Source organism: Trachypithecus francoisi, unplaced genomic scaffold (assembly GCF_009764315.1).
Source record: "Trachypithecus francoisi isolate TF-2019V2 unplaced genomic scaffold, Tfra_2.0 Contig00748, whole genome shotgun sequence".
Lineage (NCBI taxonomy): Eukaryota > Metazoa > Chordata > Mammalia > Primates > Cercopithecidae > Trachypithecus > Trachypithecus francoisi.
In genome coordinates this window covers 38,497-54,152 of record NW_022680870.1, presented here as the reverse complement: position 1 = coordinate 54,152, position 15,656 = coordinate 38,497, and the positions used below count along the sequence as shown (strand labels likewise).

General features: G+C 40.7%; 1 long non-coding RNA gene across 1 annotated transcript in view; it reads right to left on the bottom strand.

Annotated features, from left to right (window-relative positions):
- Positions 1–14,184, bottom strand: part of LOC117088373 — a 31,823-nt gene extending 17,639 nt beyond the window's left edge. The window contains exons 1-3 of the long non-coding RNA XR_004439180.1: positions 14,161–14,184; positions 6,895–6,977; positions 5,384–5,492 (exon numbers count right to left, since the gene is read on the bottom strand). This is a non-coding gene — a long non-coding RNA (uncharacterized LOC117088373). The remainder of the gene's footprint in view (positions 1–5,383; positions 5,493–6,894; positions 6,978–14,160) is intronic.
- Positions 14,185–15,656: the final 1,472 nt, after the last annotated feature.

Genomic DNA, 15,656 nt, shown 5'->3' with positions numbered 1-15,656 from the left:
GGCGTGAGCCACAATGCCCAGCTTTTTTTTTCCTAAGATAGTGTCAAACCATTGCCCAGCTGAGCACAGTGGCGCAATCACAGCTCATTGCAGCCCTGACTACACAGGCTCAAGTCATCCTCTCACCTCTCATTAGTAGCTGGGACCACAGACTCATGCCAACACTCCCAGCTACTTTTTTTTTCTTTTTGGTAGAGAGTGGTCCTCACTATGTTGCCCAGGCTCGGCTTGAATTCCTAGGCTCAAGTCATCCTACCTCAGCTTCCCAAATTACTAAGATTAAAAGCATGAGCCACTATGCTTGCCCCAGGTATTTCTATAGTCAAGATCCTATCATTGCCTAATAGAGGTACTGTTTGTTCTTCACTCCCAATCTTCATGCCTTTATTTCATTTTCTTGCTTAATTGACTGGGAACAACCTCCATTACAAAGCTAAATAGAGATGTAAAGGGTGGACATCTTGTTTATCATCTTTGGAGAAAAGCTTTAAGCCTTTTCCCATTAACTATGTTAGCTCTGGGCTTCTGTACATGGGCTTAAGGTTTGTAGCAGGTTAAGAAAACTGCTTTCTATTCCTATTTTATTGTTTTCATCCTGTTGCATTTTCAGGAAATGTCTGTTCTGCATCTATTAGAATGATCATGAAGTAATCGTCCATAATTACAGGAAGAGAATATGCTCCCTTAATTGATTTTCCTTTATTGAACTAACCTGGCACTCTTGAGATAAATCCCACTTGGTTACAATGTATACTGCCTTTTATTTGTTGCTGCATTTGGTTTTCTAGTTGTTTCCACACCTATGTGCACAAGAAACATTCGTTTATATGTTTTTGAGTTTGTCTCATTTGGCTATCATTGAAACACTGCTCTTGAAGAGTACCTTCAGAAATGTTCCTCATCGGTTACTTTTGGAAAACTTTGTGAACCACTGGTGTCAATTCTTAGACAAATGTTGGGTAGACTCAACCATGAAAACCACCTAAGCCCATCTTTTTTGTTTTGTTTTGTTTGAAACAGGTTCTCACTGTCACCCAGGCTAGAGAGCAGTGGTGTGATCATAGTTCACCGCACAATAGCATGCCTGGCAAATTTGTAAAAATTTTTTGTAGAGAAGGGTCTTGCTATGTTGCCCAGGCGGGTCTTGAACTCCTGATCTCAGGGAATCCTCCTGCCTTGGTCTCCCAAAGCACTGGGATTACAGGCAAGAGCCACTGCACCTGGCCTCCACCTATTTTATAGGAAGTTTTTGGGTTATTGATTTATCCTTTATGAGTAAAGAGAGGAGAGGTGAGTAAGTGTGGGGACCGAAAAAAGAGAGAGAGAGAGAGAGAGAGAGAGAGAGAGAGAGAGAGAGAAAGAGAAATTTTTTTTCTTTCTTTCTTTCTTTTTTTTTTTATTGGGGGAGGTGTTGCGGGACAGGGAATTGCTCTGTTGTCCAGGCTAGAGTGCAATGGTGCAATCTCAGCTCACTGAAACCTCCACCTCCCAGGTTCAAGTCATCTTCTTCCTCAGTCTCCTGACTAGCTGGGACTACAGGCATGCACCATCATGCCTGGTTAATTTTTGTATTTTTAGTAGACACAGGGTTTCATCATGTTGATCAGGCTGGTCTCAAACTCCTGACCTTGTGATCCACCTACCTCAGCCTCCGAAAGTGCAGGGATTACAGGCATGAGCCACCATACCTACCCAAGATTTTTTTTCTTTTCAGATTTTCTATTCTTCTTAAGTAAATTTAGAATTTTGTATTTCTATTTGAAGTTCAACATTCATCTAAGTTTTCTAATTTGTCCGCATTCAGTTATTCTTAACTTTTCTTATAATTCTTTTTATTTCTGTAAGTTCAATAGATATGTTCCTCTTTCATTCATGATTTTACTAATTTCAATCTTCTTTTTTTATTTGGTTAGTATATCTAAAAGTTTATCAATTTTCTGTATTTTGGCTTGTTGAATTTTATATTCTCCTTTTATATTCTATTTCATTTATCTCTATTCTAATGTTTACCATTTCTTAGTTCTAGTGATTTAGGTTTAACTTGATCTTTCCTTGTTTTTAAGAAAGTTGGGGCCATTCGACTCGTGGCTCAAGCCTGTATCCCAGCCCTTTGGGAGGCCGGACGGCGGATCACAAGGTCAGGAGATCGAGACCATCCTGGCTAACACGGTGAAACCTCGTCTCTACTAAAAAATACAAAAATCTAGCGTCGGGTGGCGGCGTTGGCCTGTAGTCCCAGCTACCGAAGGCTGAGGCAGGAGATGGGGTAAACCAGCTCGGAGCTTGCAGTGAGCTGAGATCCGGCACTGCACTCCAGCCTGGGCGGCAGAGCGAGACTCATCTCAAAAAAAAAAAAAAAAAAGGGTTTTAGAAAGTTGGTTACTGATTTGAGATCTTTACTCTTTCTCATGTGGGCATTTTATGGCTTAAATTCTGTCTTAGCACTGTTTTGCTATATGCAGTAAATTTTAGTATGTTTTGTTTGTTTATCCTATACAAAGTATTCTCTAATTTCCTTTCATTTTTCTTCTCTGTCCCTCTGAATGGTTAGGCTTGTGTTGTTTACTTTCCACCTATTAAAAAAATCCACAATGTCTTCTGTTACTGTTTTTTTTTTCTTTTCTTTTCTTTTCTTTTTTTTTTGTTGAGATGGAGTTCCATTCTTCTTACCCAGGCTAGAGTGCAACGGCTCGATCTCAGCTCACTACAACCTCCGTCTCCCAGGTTCAAGTGATTCTCCTACCTCAGCCTCCCAAGTAGCTGGGATTACAGGCATGTGCCACCATGCCTGCTAAATATTTTGTATTTTTTAGTAGAGACGGTTTTACCATGTTTGCCAGGCTGATCTCAAACTCCTGACCTCAGGTGACCTGCCAGGCTCAGCCTTCCAAAGTGCTGGGATTACAGGCCTGAGCCACCATGCCCTGCCACTGTTATTGTTTTGAGGATGGAAAAATCCCCCTTTTTTTTTATTTCATGTGAAGTTTTACAGGAACAGTTTTTGAAGTTCAGACAAATTGTGATTTACAGAAAATTCAGGGGAAACTGAGAGACATGAGGTAATCCCTGGGATGAACAACAGCTTTTTAATATTTCTACTTATTCAAAATTTTTCTGGTGAGTTTGTTTTTTTAAATTATAGTAGGGACACTTAAGATGTATCTGGCCAGTTACATTTTTAAGTATACAACACTTGATTTTTTGACTATTGGGAAAATGTGGTACAACAGGTCTCAAGAGCTTATTTATCTTGATTAGAGAAACCTTGTGCCCATTGAATAGTGTCTCCCCATCTCCTGTACACTCAGCCACTTGCAATCACCATTGTACTTTCTGTCTATGAATCTGACTGCTATAGCCACCTCTATACATGCAATTATATAGTACAGTATGGCTGACATTCTGCTATTTTCTATATGTCTTACATCTCCTTTATTCCTCTATTCTTCTATTACTGCATAATTTGCTATTAAATATTTTCCAGGATAGCTTTTCAATTCCCTTGTTGATTTTTTACTCAATATATACTTTTTCAGTTATTTTCTTACTGAATTCCCTGGTAATTAAGTAACATCATAATTTGTAACAACGTTAAAATGGATTAATATCAATTCAATTACAACACTACACAGAACTGTGCTCTATACCTTCATTCACCTCTCAACCATGATAACGTGAATAAACAAAACAAGATAATAGAGCACACTGAAATCACAAACTTAGAAATAATACCCAGAACTACAACACCTTGCCCAAGGTTGAGAAAAACTAATCTGAGATATAAATGTCCAAAAAAGAGATGCAAGTTCAAACCCCATCCAAGAGAGTATAAGAAAAAAGAAAACAGTGAATGACAGACGTAGAGACAATTCAAATACACATCAAACAAATGCCTCAATACAGAAAAAAAGTATACCACACTACTTAAAAATATGCTACAAAACAATAAAATACTTTGAGACGTGATAGAACAGAATTCAGAATTACAAATACTAAAAACTGAAGTGTTAGACTTGAAGACTACAATGAAAATGAAAACATTAAGTTCAGAATAGCAAAGTCAAAAGGAAGAAGACTTCAACCCATGAGTCTTCAGGAGTATTTTTAAAACAAAAGGAAAGAAATATGCCGAAAGGACATGAAAGTCAATAACTGATCCATCTTATTGGTTTAATCTGGATTTTGCATATGTCTAAACTTTAATTAAAAGGTTTATATCTTTTAAAAATTAATAAAAGTTCTACATCATCAGTTAATGGCAACTAATTACATTTCACAGACAATCCTAATTCTTAACAATGAAACAAAAAAATCATATAGGACTTGATTCTTCCTAACATATTGACTTCTTAGCCTATAAATCACCCCTCACTAACTCTGCTCTGCTCTAACAGCTGCTCCTCAAACACACAAACCTTATTCCCCATTTAGGGCCTGTGCACGTGTTGTTCACTCTTGTTGGAATGCCCTTCCTCAAACAGTTCAGTGACCTAAGGCCTCTACATCTCTGGACAAATGTTATCTACAGAAAAGAATCCCTGAACACCCTACATGTGTGAAGTTGCCTATTTTTGTTTACTGACCTTTGTATTTCATGCCTGATGTGATTTATGTTTGTTTTCATGTGAATTTTATGTCTTCCTTAACATACTCAAATCTCATAATGACAGAAACATTACTCAGTATTACTACACTGATTGTGTCAAGCACGGCCCCAGGCAGAGAGTATTCAAGTATTTGCCATATATACAAACAAACGTATTTTAGGGAATTGGGCCATATATATGAATCTATGTGCAATTGTGGATTGCAATATGTGGATTTTAATCCAAAATCTATGTAAAATGATGGCATCCTGGAAGGACAGTGCTTGCCCCTCAGCTGGGAGGGAAAGAAGAAAAATAACATGGTGAGTAGGTACTGAAAGAAACACACAGTTCACTGGCTGTCTCACACTGAAATACTCATTTCTTCTCCACATCACAAGCCTCCTCACTGAGAAAGGAAATTTATGACCAATGAAAGTGTTTAATGGTGCTGCCATTCCTGACTCAATAAAGCTCAAATCACTTCAATAAACATAAGGGAAACAAAGCCAGCACTCTGGGAGGCTGAGGTGAGTGGACTGCTTGAGCCTAGGAATTTTGAGACCAACCTGGGCAACATAATGAGACCCCCATCTCTAAACAAAAGAAAGAAGAGAGAGAGAGAAGAAAGAAGGAAGGAAGGAAGGAAGGAAGGAAGGAGGAAGGAAGGAAGGAAGGAAGGAAGGAAGGAAGGAAGGAAGGAGGAAGGCTAGTTTCTTGAAAGGCAGCCCTGAAAATCATAATGGAAAAAGCACACATCCTACAGATGATAAACACATCCAGTGAGACCAAGTTACCATAGTTCTTCACCATCACCTCCTGGTACAGGGTCTTCTGAAACAGGTCAAGGTATTCCCACTCCTGATGAGAGAAGTCTAGGGCCACATCCCTGAACATTAGGAATTCCTGAAACAGCAAACCCACATATTACTGGGGAAATTAAAGAAAAGACTTAGAAAATGAAAGACTGCATTGCAGCAGAAGGGCAATATAACCAGTGCATAGACTAGAAATCTGTGCTATCAGGGGAGGGGAATTCAGCAGAATGTCTACATATTTTTGAGGAAGACTACAACACAGAAAAAACTTTCTGCCTGCTTTGGGACACTTCTTAAATATCTGACCTTTTTGAAAATGACAAAATTAATAAAGTTCTTCTGCTAAATCCTTATTAAATATGTAATACCAAGAGGTATCTGCCTCATAAATTCTCAATGAATGTGTGCTAATTGAGAATATTTTCACTTGGAAGGATTTAAAAATTTAATCATGAGACATTTTATCTAAAATATGGTATACGGTCTCAATTTTAGAAAACTATTCACAAGGCCGGGCGCAGTGGCTCAAGCCTGTAATCCCAGCACTTTCGGAGACCAAGGTGGGCAGATCACGAGTTCAGAAGATCGAGACCATCCTGCTAACATGGTGAAACCCTGTCTCTACTAAAAAAAAATACAAAAAACTAGCTGGGGGAGGTGGCGGGTGCCTGTAGTCCCAGCTACTTGGGAGGCTGAGGCAGGAGAATGGTGTGAACCCGGGAGAGGGAGCTTGCAGTGAACTGAGATAGCACCACTGTACTCCAATCTGAGCAACAGAGTGAGACTCCATCTCAAAAAAAAAAAAAAGAAAACTATTCATAAAATTAATAATGTCTTTAAGCATCACATATTTCATTATGTCAAATCTTACCATAAGCATTTTTCTTTCTTTTGACAAAACAAAAGGATTCTTGGGCATGTAACATCATTATGTTATAGTATTTATTTTTCAGGGTTTTCTATCCAAATCCATGACCTCTGTGTTTATAAGTTTCAATCCAACAGACTAATTCATACAAAGCATGTGGTTTTACCCTACATGAAGGTTTAGATCCTTCAATGCCATTTTTCACTTTACCGAGCTGAAAAACTCAGGTATCTGGAAAATTTCAAAGACTTCTCATGAATGGTCAAATGGAACCACTGCCTTGGCCTCAACAAATGACAAAACTGAACTGAAATGTGTATATCTGTACATCAAATAACTTGACTGCTTTCCCACATATCAAAGCCCAAAATAGAAAAATGGACACGTAGAGGACATTGAGTAATTTGGTCAATAATGAGAGGAGTGCTAGTGAATTTACAGTGGCCCACAGAGGGAGGATGCCAGGTGAAATGGCACACATTTGACAGGAAGAGCAAGAACTGAGGAACTGGTTAACTGAGCACTCTCTCATGGTAAATATCTTTAGGGAAGATGATGACAAGACTTACATGGCCTAAAAAATAACATATACACATCAACATGAAGAGAAGTATTGACTCACACAGGTCATTGTTTTAGACAAGCAAGAGCCAATCAGTGCTCAGGATTTCTCTACCAGAGAAGTAGATTTGGGAGAACCCAGACCTGAAAGAAGAGAAGATCTTGAGATCTTTGGTGCTCCCCACAGGACTTCAGTGTCCCTCAAAGGACTCAGGGTAACAGTATTGTCCTGCGCTGACATTCTAAGTTCCAAACCGCCTCCCATCACATACAATTTGGGAAGTTTAGAATTCTGGAATAGCTAATTTCTTCCCCAAATTCCCAGATTTCTCACCTATACAGAGTCACAGAACAGAAACATGTCATCACTGAAGCCAGACCCAGAGAATTCAGTGGAAATGTTCTGGCCAATGCACTATTCTGAGGCAGATGTGGACCTAAGACGAGGGAGTTCCGTCCTACACTGAGCAGATGCACCTACTTCCCTTCCCATCTTCAAGGCCAAAGACAGAGCACATGGTCCACACCAGAATCTCTTTCTAGTCTTGAGACTGGGCAAAACTGGTCAAGATAGAGGAATTGGATGGCAAGTTGTCAGTATTGTGACCCTAGCAAAGATTCCTATTTTTTCCAATACAGTTTTATTTCGGATCTTGACAAAAAGGTTTATTTTGTTTCTAAACCTGGCAGGTTGGTCAGGATATCCTCCAGATGGCTGCGAATTTCCTCCTGAAAATTCCTAGGCAAATATAGAATAGACTATCACTGTCCTAGAATGCAAAGGAGTCATTAAATGTGAAGTTCATAAAAGTATTTAAGGACATGGGCAATATTCTAAACTAATGTCAATGGAAAAAATCAGACTGACCGATACACTTATTTTTGTAAGATATATAACTATACATACATTCATACAGAGAGAAGAATGACAAACAGAAAATCATCAAACAGGAGACAGAAAAGGTCTGGTAATTATATGACCATGTTATAACAGTGTTTACAGTTTTTGTTTGGTTTTAATTTTGCTTATTATACATATATCACTGTCAGCAAGGTACAGTGGCTCCTACCTGTAATCCCAGCACTTTGAGAGCCCAAAGTAGGAAGATTGCTTGAATCAAGGATTTTGAGGCCATCCTGAGCAACATAGTGACAACTCATCTCTAAATTTAAAAAACTTTAAATAACTAAATTGCTATATATTCAGTTTTCAGTCAATACATGAAACAAATGAAACAACTAAGTAAAGCTAAAGGAGAAGTAAAATAAGCCTCGGCTAAGCAACTTCTCCATAATCAGAGGTTAATAATCAGCATTTCTTAGATTTTAAATTGGATGTTGGTTTTTCCTGATTAACATTTCCTTCATAATTTTGTAACCGTGGACATAGTAACTTGAAATATATATGTTTGTTTGGAGTTACTTCAGGTGTTCTTTCAAAATTTAAGGTGACGATTTCAAAAAAAACTCTTTTTACTCTAAATTTAAACTCATTTTACTGAATGGCTTATCTTCTGTGGGTTCCTTTGGATCCCAAAACCTCAACTCATTTTATCACTTGTTCTCAGGGGTGCCAGAACTGTGTCTCCAACAGTATGGGGAATAGGCCCTGAGTCATCTCCTCTATGAATTGATGATGGTCTCAATATAGTTTTATTTCAGATCTTGACAGAAGGGTTTATTTTGTTTCTAAACCTGACAGTTTGGTCAGGATTTCCTCCAGACAGCGGCTGAATTTCCCTCTGCAATTAATTTTGTTTTCCATCCAATATCATTAGAGTGACAACTACAAGGTATAAAAGATAGACTATAAAATCTGTTTATCACCATGCAGATCCCATAGACTCAGTAAAATTTGTCCACAGCCTGACTATCGCTATAGTCAGACTGATGTCTTCTTTTTTTTTTTTTTGGAGATGGAGTCTGGTTCTGTCGCCCAGGCTGGAGTGCGGTGGCCGGATCTCAGCTCACTGCAAGCTCCACCTCCCAGGTTCACGCCATTCTCCTGCCTCCGCCTCCCAAGTAGCTGGGACTACAGGCGCCCGCCTCCTCGCCCGGCTAGTTTTTTGTATTCTTTAGTAGAGACGGGGTTTCACCGTATTAGCCAGGATAGTCTCGATCTCCTGACCTTGTGATCCGCCTGTCTCGGCCTCCCAAAGTGCTGGGATTACAGGCTTGCGCCACCGCGCCCGGCCAGACTGATGTCTGTTTTATGTGACATCACCAGGTAGGTCACCTAAATCTCTTCAACTAGGTTCTATCACACACTGCCTTAAACTTACTCCTATTTAGATGTGATAGATTATGAATATTTTAAAGGAAGCAACTCGTCCCACCCTCAATACTACAATTTGCAGGTATGGCAGAGCAGAAGCACTTAATAGAATAGTCTGATTCTTTCTTTTTTTCTGAGAGATGGGGTCTCACTATGTTACACAGGTTAGTCTTGAATTCCTGGGCTCAAGGGATCCTTCCACATAGGCCTCCCAAAGTGCTAGGATTACAGGCATGAGACACCATGCCAGCCCCATAAAACTAAACTTGCTTCTAGGAACTTTTAAATTTTTTTTAGACGAGTCTCACTCTTACCTCCATGGTGGGGTGCACTGACACAATCTCAGCTCACTGCAAGCTCCATCTCCCGGGTTCAAGAAATGCTCGGCCTCAGTCTCCTGAGTAGCTGCGATTACAGGCATGTGCCACCACACCCGGCTAATTTTGTATTTTTAGTAGAGATGGGGTTTCTCCATGTTGGTCGGGCTGATCTTGAACTCTGGACCTCAGGTGATCCACCTACCTCGGCCTCCTAAAGTGCTGGGTATACAGGTGTGAGGCACCGCGCCCAACCTTATGCCATTACTAATAAGATTGATGTTAAAGTATATAATCGATGAAAAATACTATCAAGGAGGAACTACTCAGTAAAGAAGAAAGGCTTAGCCCAGGTGTGGTGGTTCAGGTTTTTAATCCCGACACTTTGGAAGGCTGAGGCACGAGGATTGCTTGAACCCAGGGGGTTGAGGCTGCAGTAAGCAGTGTTCACACCACTGTACTGCAGCCTAGGCAACAGAGCAAGACCTTGTCTCCTAAAAAAAAAAAAAAAGTATAAAAATCTATGCATAAATTAAGTGGTGTCCTGGTAAAATTAAGGAAATAGGCTGTCTTGTCAGCCTCTAAGGAAGTGATACTGAGCTCTGCATTGTGAGATGTTAACAGCTTGGTGCCTCTGTTTCCCCATCTCACTACACATCAGTTCTGAAGATTAATCAAGATAATCCATAGAAACAAGTACATGATAGCTAGCATAATAATGTCTCATCACTGAAGATAAAAATGTCCACCTGTCCATTAATCTACTATTATAAACAACTTAATTCTGTTGTTTCTTGTTTTACTTAAAGTTTGCGTTTTGTAGGTTTCTCTTTCTTATAATTCCAATTTTACAAATTTCAAGGCTCACCTATGAGAAAATATTGATCTTCCAAAAAAAAAAAAAACCTTTAGCTTAAAAAAAACAGCAGCCGGGCGCGGTGGCTCAAGCCTGTAATCCCAGCACTTTGGGAGTCCGAGACTGGTGGATCACGAGGTCAGAGATCGAGACCATCCTGCTAATACGGTGAAACCCCGTCTCTACTAAAAATACAAAAACTAGCCGGGCGAGGTGGCGGGCGCCTGTAGTCCCAGCTACTTGGGAGGCTGAGGCAGGAGAATGGCGGAAACCCAGGAGGCGGAGCTTGCAGTGAGCTGAGATCTGGCCACTGCACTCCAGTCCGGGCGACAGAGCGAGACTCTGCCTCAAAAAAAAATAATAAATAATAAATAATAAAAAAACAGCAAAAAGATTTTCAGATACTTAAGGAGAAAATGCCCCTTTCCTTACTCCCTGGATGTTACAGAACCACCCTACAGCCTCATTACATGTTCAATGCACAGGATCCAGTGCTAAATTAATGTAGTGAACCTTATTTTTCTGCAAAAATGGGCATTTATGTAAATACTTGTAATATTACAATACCTATGTTTTACAGTATTTAAGCTATCTTTGGAAATATTTCATACTTGCAATACACTTGGAAATCATACATTACTGCTCTCTTTCTCTGAAGTAATCTTGCATCTCTAATTTATTTATTTATTTATTTATTTATTTATTTATTTATTTATTTTGAGATAGGGTCTCACTTTGTGGCCAAAGCTGGAGTGCAGTGGTGCAAATACAGTTTACTTCAGCCTGTGCCTCCTCCTGGGCTTAAGCGATCTGCCCACCCCAGCCCCCTAAGTTGCTGGGACTATAGGCAAGCACTCCCACACCCAGCTAATTTTTGTATTTTTTATAGAGACGGGGTTTTGCCATGTTTCCCAGGCTGGTCTCAAACTCCTGGGCTCAAGCTATCCACTCACCTCAGCCTCCCAAAGAGCTGGGATTTTACAGGCATGAGCCCAGCATAAAATATTAACTCTGGGAGGATATCTTACTTCCTAATACGTGCCCTCCTGAGTGTTAGATGACGTTTTCAATATCTAAAAGGTGTAAATACATGACCGTTTTTCACCTCAGATGGTCCCTGGTACTTCCCTCTTCTCCTAAGATACACAGATACATGGAAACCCATGTCGAAAGACAAAGTTACAATAAATTGACTTATAGATCTCATGAGCTTTTATTTGGGATTCACAAATGAGGCAGCCTCCATTGTATAAAACAGAATGAGAGCCCTTCTACAACACAGTGGATTTTGTGTAAGATACGAACAAATAACAGAACTAGAGAAAAAAAGAACTGAGGCCTGGTGACACATGTCTGTAGTCCCAGCTGCATGGGAGGCTGAGGTGAGAGGAACACTTAAAAAAATTTTTTAATAAAAATAAAAATAAGGATTGGTGAACATCAAGTTATTTAGACTGGAATCTCCTGTTTTCAGGAAAAACAGGTTTGTTTTGAGATTTATCTGCCCCCTTAAAATTTCAGTGTGATAATGTGGCATTTAGCATGAGTGACTTCATTTTGGTTTGGTCTGGTCTGTTGAGGCCTAGTGCAGAAGCTCAGTCCAAAGCAATATCATACCATAATTTTGGTTTAACAGCAACAATTAAGGTAAATTCCATTTTCAAACTAACAGTTGGAGTCTTTGTGTCTCTGTTAATTCTCTTCTGCAATGACAAAACTACACACAAATGCTCATACATGAAAATCAGAAACACATACACCAACATTTTTTAAGTGATTTTCTCTGGGCAGGGGGGACTTGGCGTTATTCTTCTTCTTCATAACTTCCTTAGGTAATGACATATTTGCAATGAGCCTGCCTCAATTCCATCATTACAAATAGAATAGCAATACATTTCAAAGTATTAAACTTTCAAAACTATCATTATGGGACCAGGGTACATTTTTGTCATTAAAATAACCCCAAATACTAGGCCTAGAATTAAAAAAAATCAATGTGACAGAACCATGTAACATTGTGTTTTCTTGAATCAACTTTACCTGCGCCACTTCTACATAATTAGAAACATTTCACTATAAAGCTTCCCTTAATTAACACAGAAATGGCCTTTGCACATTTAATGAGAAAAGATACAGAAAACAGACCACATGATTTTGCACATATATTAGAAGTTCAATAAAAATGGCCTCGCCCTTTCTATTCTTTTCTGAAAAACAAGTTAAGTGGTCATATTAGATACAATCCTTGCAAAAGGTTTTGTGAACTTCCATTTTAAAAAAAATGGACTGCATAGATAGTCTTTGAGAACTGCGACCTACAACTATGAATCCTATTGAAAGTGAGATCATAGGCATTTTTCTGTGAATGACAAATTCTTATTATGTTTTGTTTTTCTGATAGCTGGTATGCAGCTATTCACAAATTCTTTAAAAACATATATTTTATTATCAATATAATATCCAATCCCACCGATGTTGTATGATTTTCTTAACTTTTCTCATAATCTTGAACCACTAGTTTTCTGCAAAACCATTCAAAGGTATAACCCTCTGATTCCAGATCTAAAGTTCAAGTCTAAATAATTTGGATGATGGAATCTTGGAAAAATGCAAATGAGCAAACATGTATATAGAGCTTCAGGGGGATTGTTGTGCCCTGTATACCCATAAAAACAGACAATGGACCCAATGACTAAGATTCCTATTTCAGAAACACTTACACTCAGGCTCACTTCCTTCATTTGCAAGGACACATCATAACTGACTTCATACTCCTGTTGCTTTTGATCTAAAGAAGTCCAAAACGGAATGATCAAAACCCTTAAAATAGTGTTTGTTTCTCACTCCAAGGCTACAGGTGCATAATTTCATACACATAACCAGAAGGAAGTATGGTGGGTGGAATCTCCAATCATCCCTCACTGCAGGTTCCTGGGGTCAGAATTCAAGAAGGCCGTATCTTAAACACGGAATGAAACTCCAAGAATCGGGAGATGGGGGCAGAGTACAAGCCTTCTAGGAAGGAGTCCTACACAAACTCTGCTTGACCAAACTTTACTTAGGCTCTTACACCTTCTCCTGGCCCATCTGTCCACTTCACTGTAAAAACCAAAAATAGCAAAGACCCCTCCTAAGCCAGTTCAGCAGGAATCCTCTGCCCCCCTATCTTCATCCCCCACCATCCCCAAGTGATGATGTCTTATCACCCAGTTCTCGCCAAAAAGAATCCCAACAGGTGCATTTAGCCAGTACCTTACTTATCCCAGACATTTCCTTAGTATTTTGTCATCCGGTGATCCCTAACCTGCTCCTTGACTATAAATTCTCACTCGTTCATGCTGAATTCGGAGTTGAACCCGCTCTCTTACCCACTGCAAAATCTCACTGCTGTGCTTTCAATATCTATCACGATGATCCTGAATCAAGTCTTCCTTTGCATGCTTTAACAAGTGTGACTGAACATTTTTTTCTTTAACAGAGTCTATCACATCGCTTTTAGGGCAATTCCTGCTCTAAGCTTCCCATCCTATCTGTTTCTTCTCACTGGGAAACTTCATCTAAAGCTCATTATCTGATTTCCCGCTTCCATCATTTCTCTGTGGCAGTCATACTAGGCTTAGAGGAGACAGGGAAACTGAGACTCTGGACCCAAGATCAGTGACATCACAGAGCTACAGCAAAGCAGGCTTTGCAAAGGACACTCACTCTGTGTCCCAGTCACACAAGAAACTCAAGCACCCTTCTCAGTCCCCACATCACAAAGGAGATGTTCCCCACCTGTCTCCCTAGAGATGAGCCCCCTCCTCCGCAGCTCTAACACCCCCTGGCCTGAGGAGGCAGGAGAAAAGCTCAGCCCCCGCCCAAGGCCTCCACTCTCACCGCCACGCAGGGTCCCACGTAGATTGTGGAATGGGACGGCAGAAGCTCCCGCAGAGACCCACACCGCCTTCTTCCTCAGGTGGGACCAGGTCAGGGGCAGCACAGAGGTCGGGAAGACAGAGCCAGAGGTCCGGGAGATGGAGCCAGAGGTCCAAGATTTCTCCGTCGCCCGTGGAATATGTAGTCCAAGATGGAACAGTCAGGACCGCAGGCACCTGTGAGAAGTGAAGTCCAGTGTCCTAAAAGCCTACAAGAAATACACCGGTGACCATGAGGAACACGCACCCAGCCCACCGTCGGAGCCCTGGAGACTTCCGGAGTGGCCGCCTGACCTCGGAGTAGGCATGCGCATAGGGGCCAAAGGCTCCGCCAGTGACCTGAGGACCAGGGTGGAGTCAGTGCATTCTCAGGGCCAGTAGGAGGCGAATCTGGGTGGAACTTGACCCGGAAACGTCCCAATAATAAATATTTTCATTATTTTTCTTTTGGAATAGGTTTTTTTTTTTTTTTGAGACAGTGTCTCACTCTGTTCTCCAGGCTGGAATGTAATGGCGCGATCTCGGCTCACTGCAACCCCCGCCTCCCGAGTTCAAATGGTTCTCCTGCTTTAGCCTTCCGAGTAGCTGGGATTACGGGCGCCCGCCACCACACAGGGCTAATTTTTGTATTTTTAGTAGAAATGAGGTTTAACCATGTTGGCCAGGCTCTCGAACTTTTGACCTCAGGTGATCCGCCCACCTTGGCCTCCCAAGTGTTGAGATTACAGTCATTAACCAGCGTGCCCGGCCTGGAATAGGCTTCTTATTCTTTTTTTTTTTTTTTTTTTTGAGGCGTCTCCCCCTGTGAACAGGCTGGAGTGCAGTGGCGCGATCTCGGCTCATTGCAACCTGGGACTCTGGTTCAAGCCATTCTCTTGCCTCAGCCTCCAGAGTAGCTGGGACTATACAGGCGCCCGTCACCATGCCCAGGTAATTTTTTTATTTTTAGTGGAGACGTGGTTTCACTATGTTGGCCAGGATAGTCTCCATCTCTTGGCCTCGTCATCTGCCCTCCTCGGCCTCCCAAAGTGCTAGGAATGCAGGCCTGAGCCACCGTCCCCCCGCCCCCCCCACCTGAATAGGCTACTTAAAAGTAACAAAGGAAGAAAGATTTTTTAAAATTTAGAACTTTGATATGGTAATTATTTGTTTATCTTGATGGTTATCTATAAGCATCCTATATATCTAAATGGTTAAAAAAATGAGTAAAAAAAAAAAAACAACTTTCTTTCATCCCAGGCTGGAGTGCAGTGGCACAATCTTAGCTCACTGCAACCCCCCTCCTCCTGGGCTCAAGCGACTAGCCTGCCTCAGCCTCCCGAGTAGCTGGGACTACAGGCGCACCACACCATGCCTGGTTAATTTTCTTTTGTTGTTGTGGCTGTTGTTGTTGATGTTGTGTTTTGAGATGAAGTTTCACTGTTGTTGCCCAGGTTGGAGTGCAATGGCGAGATCTTG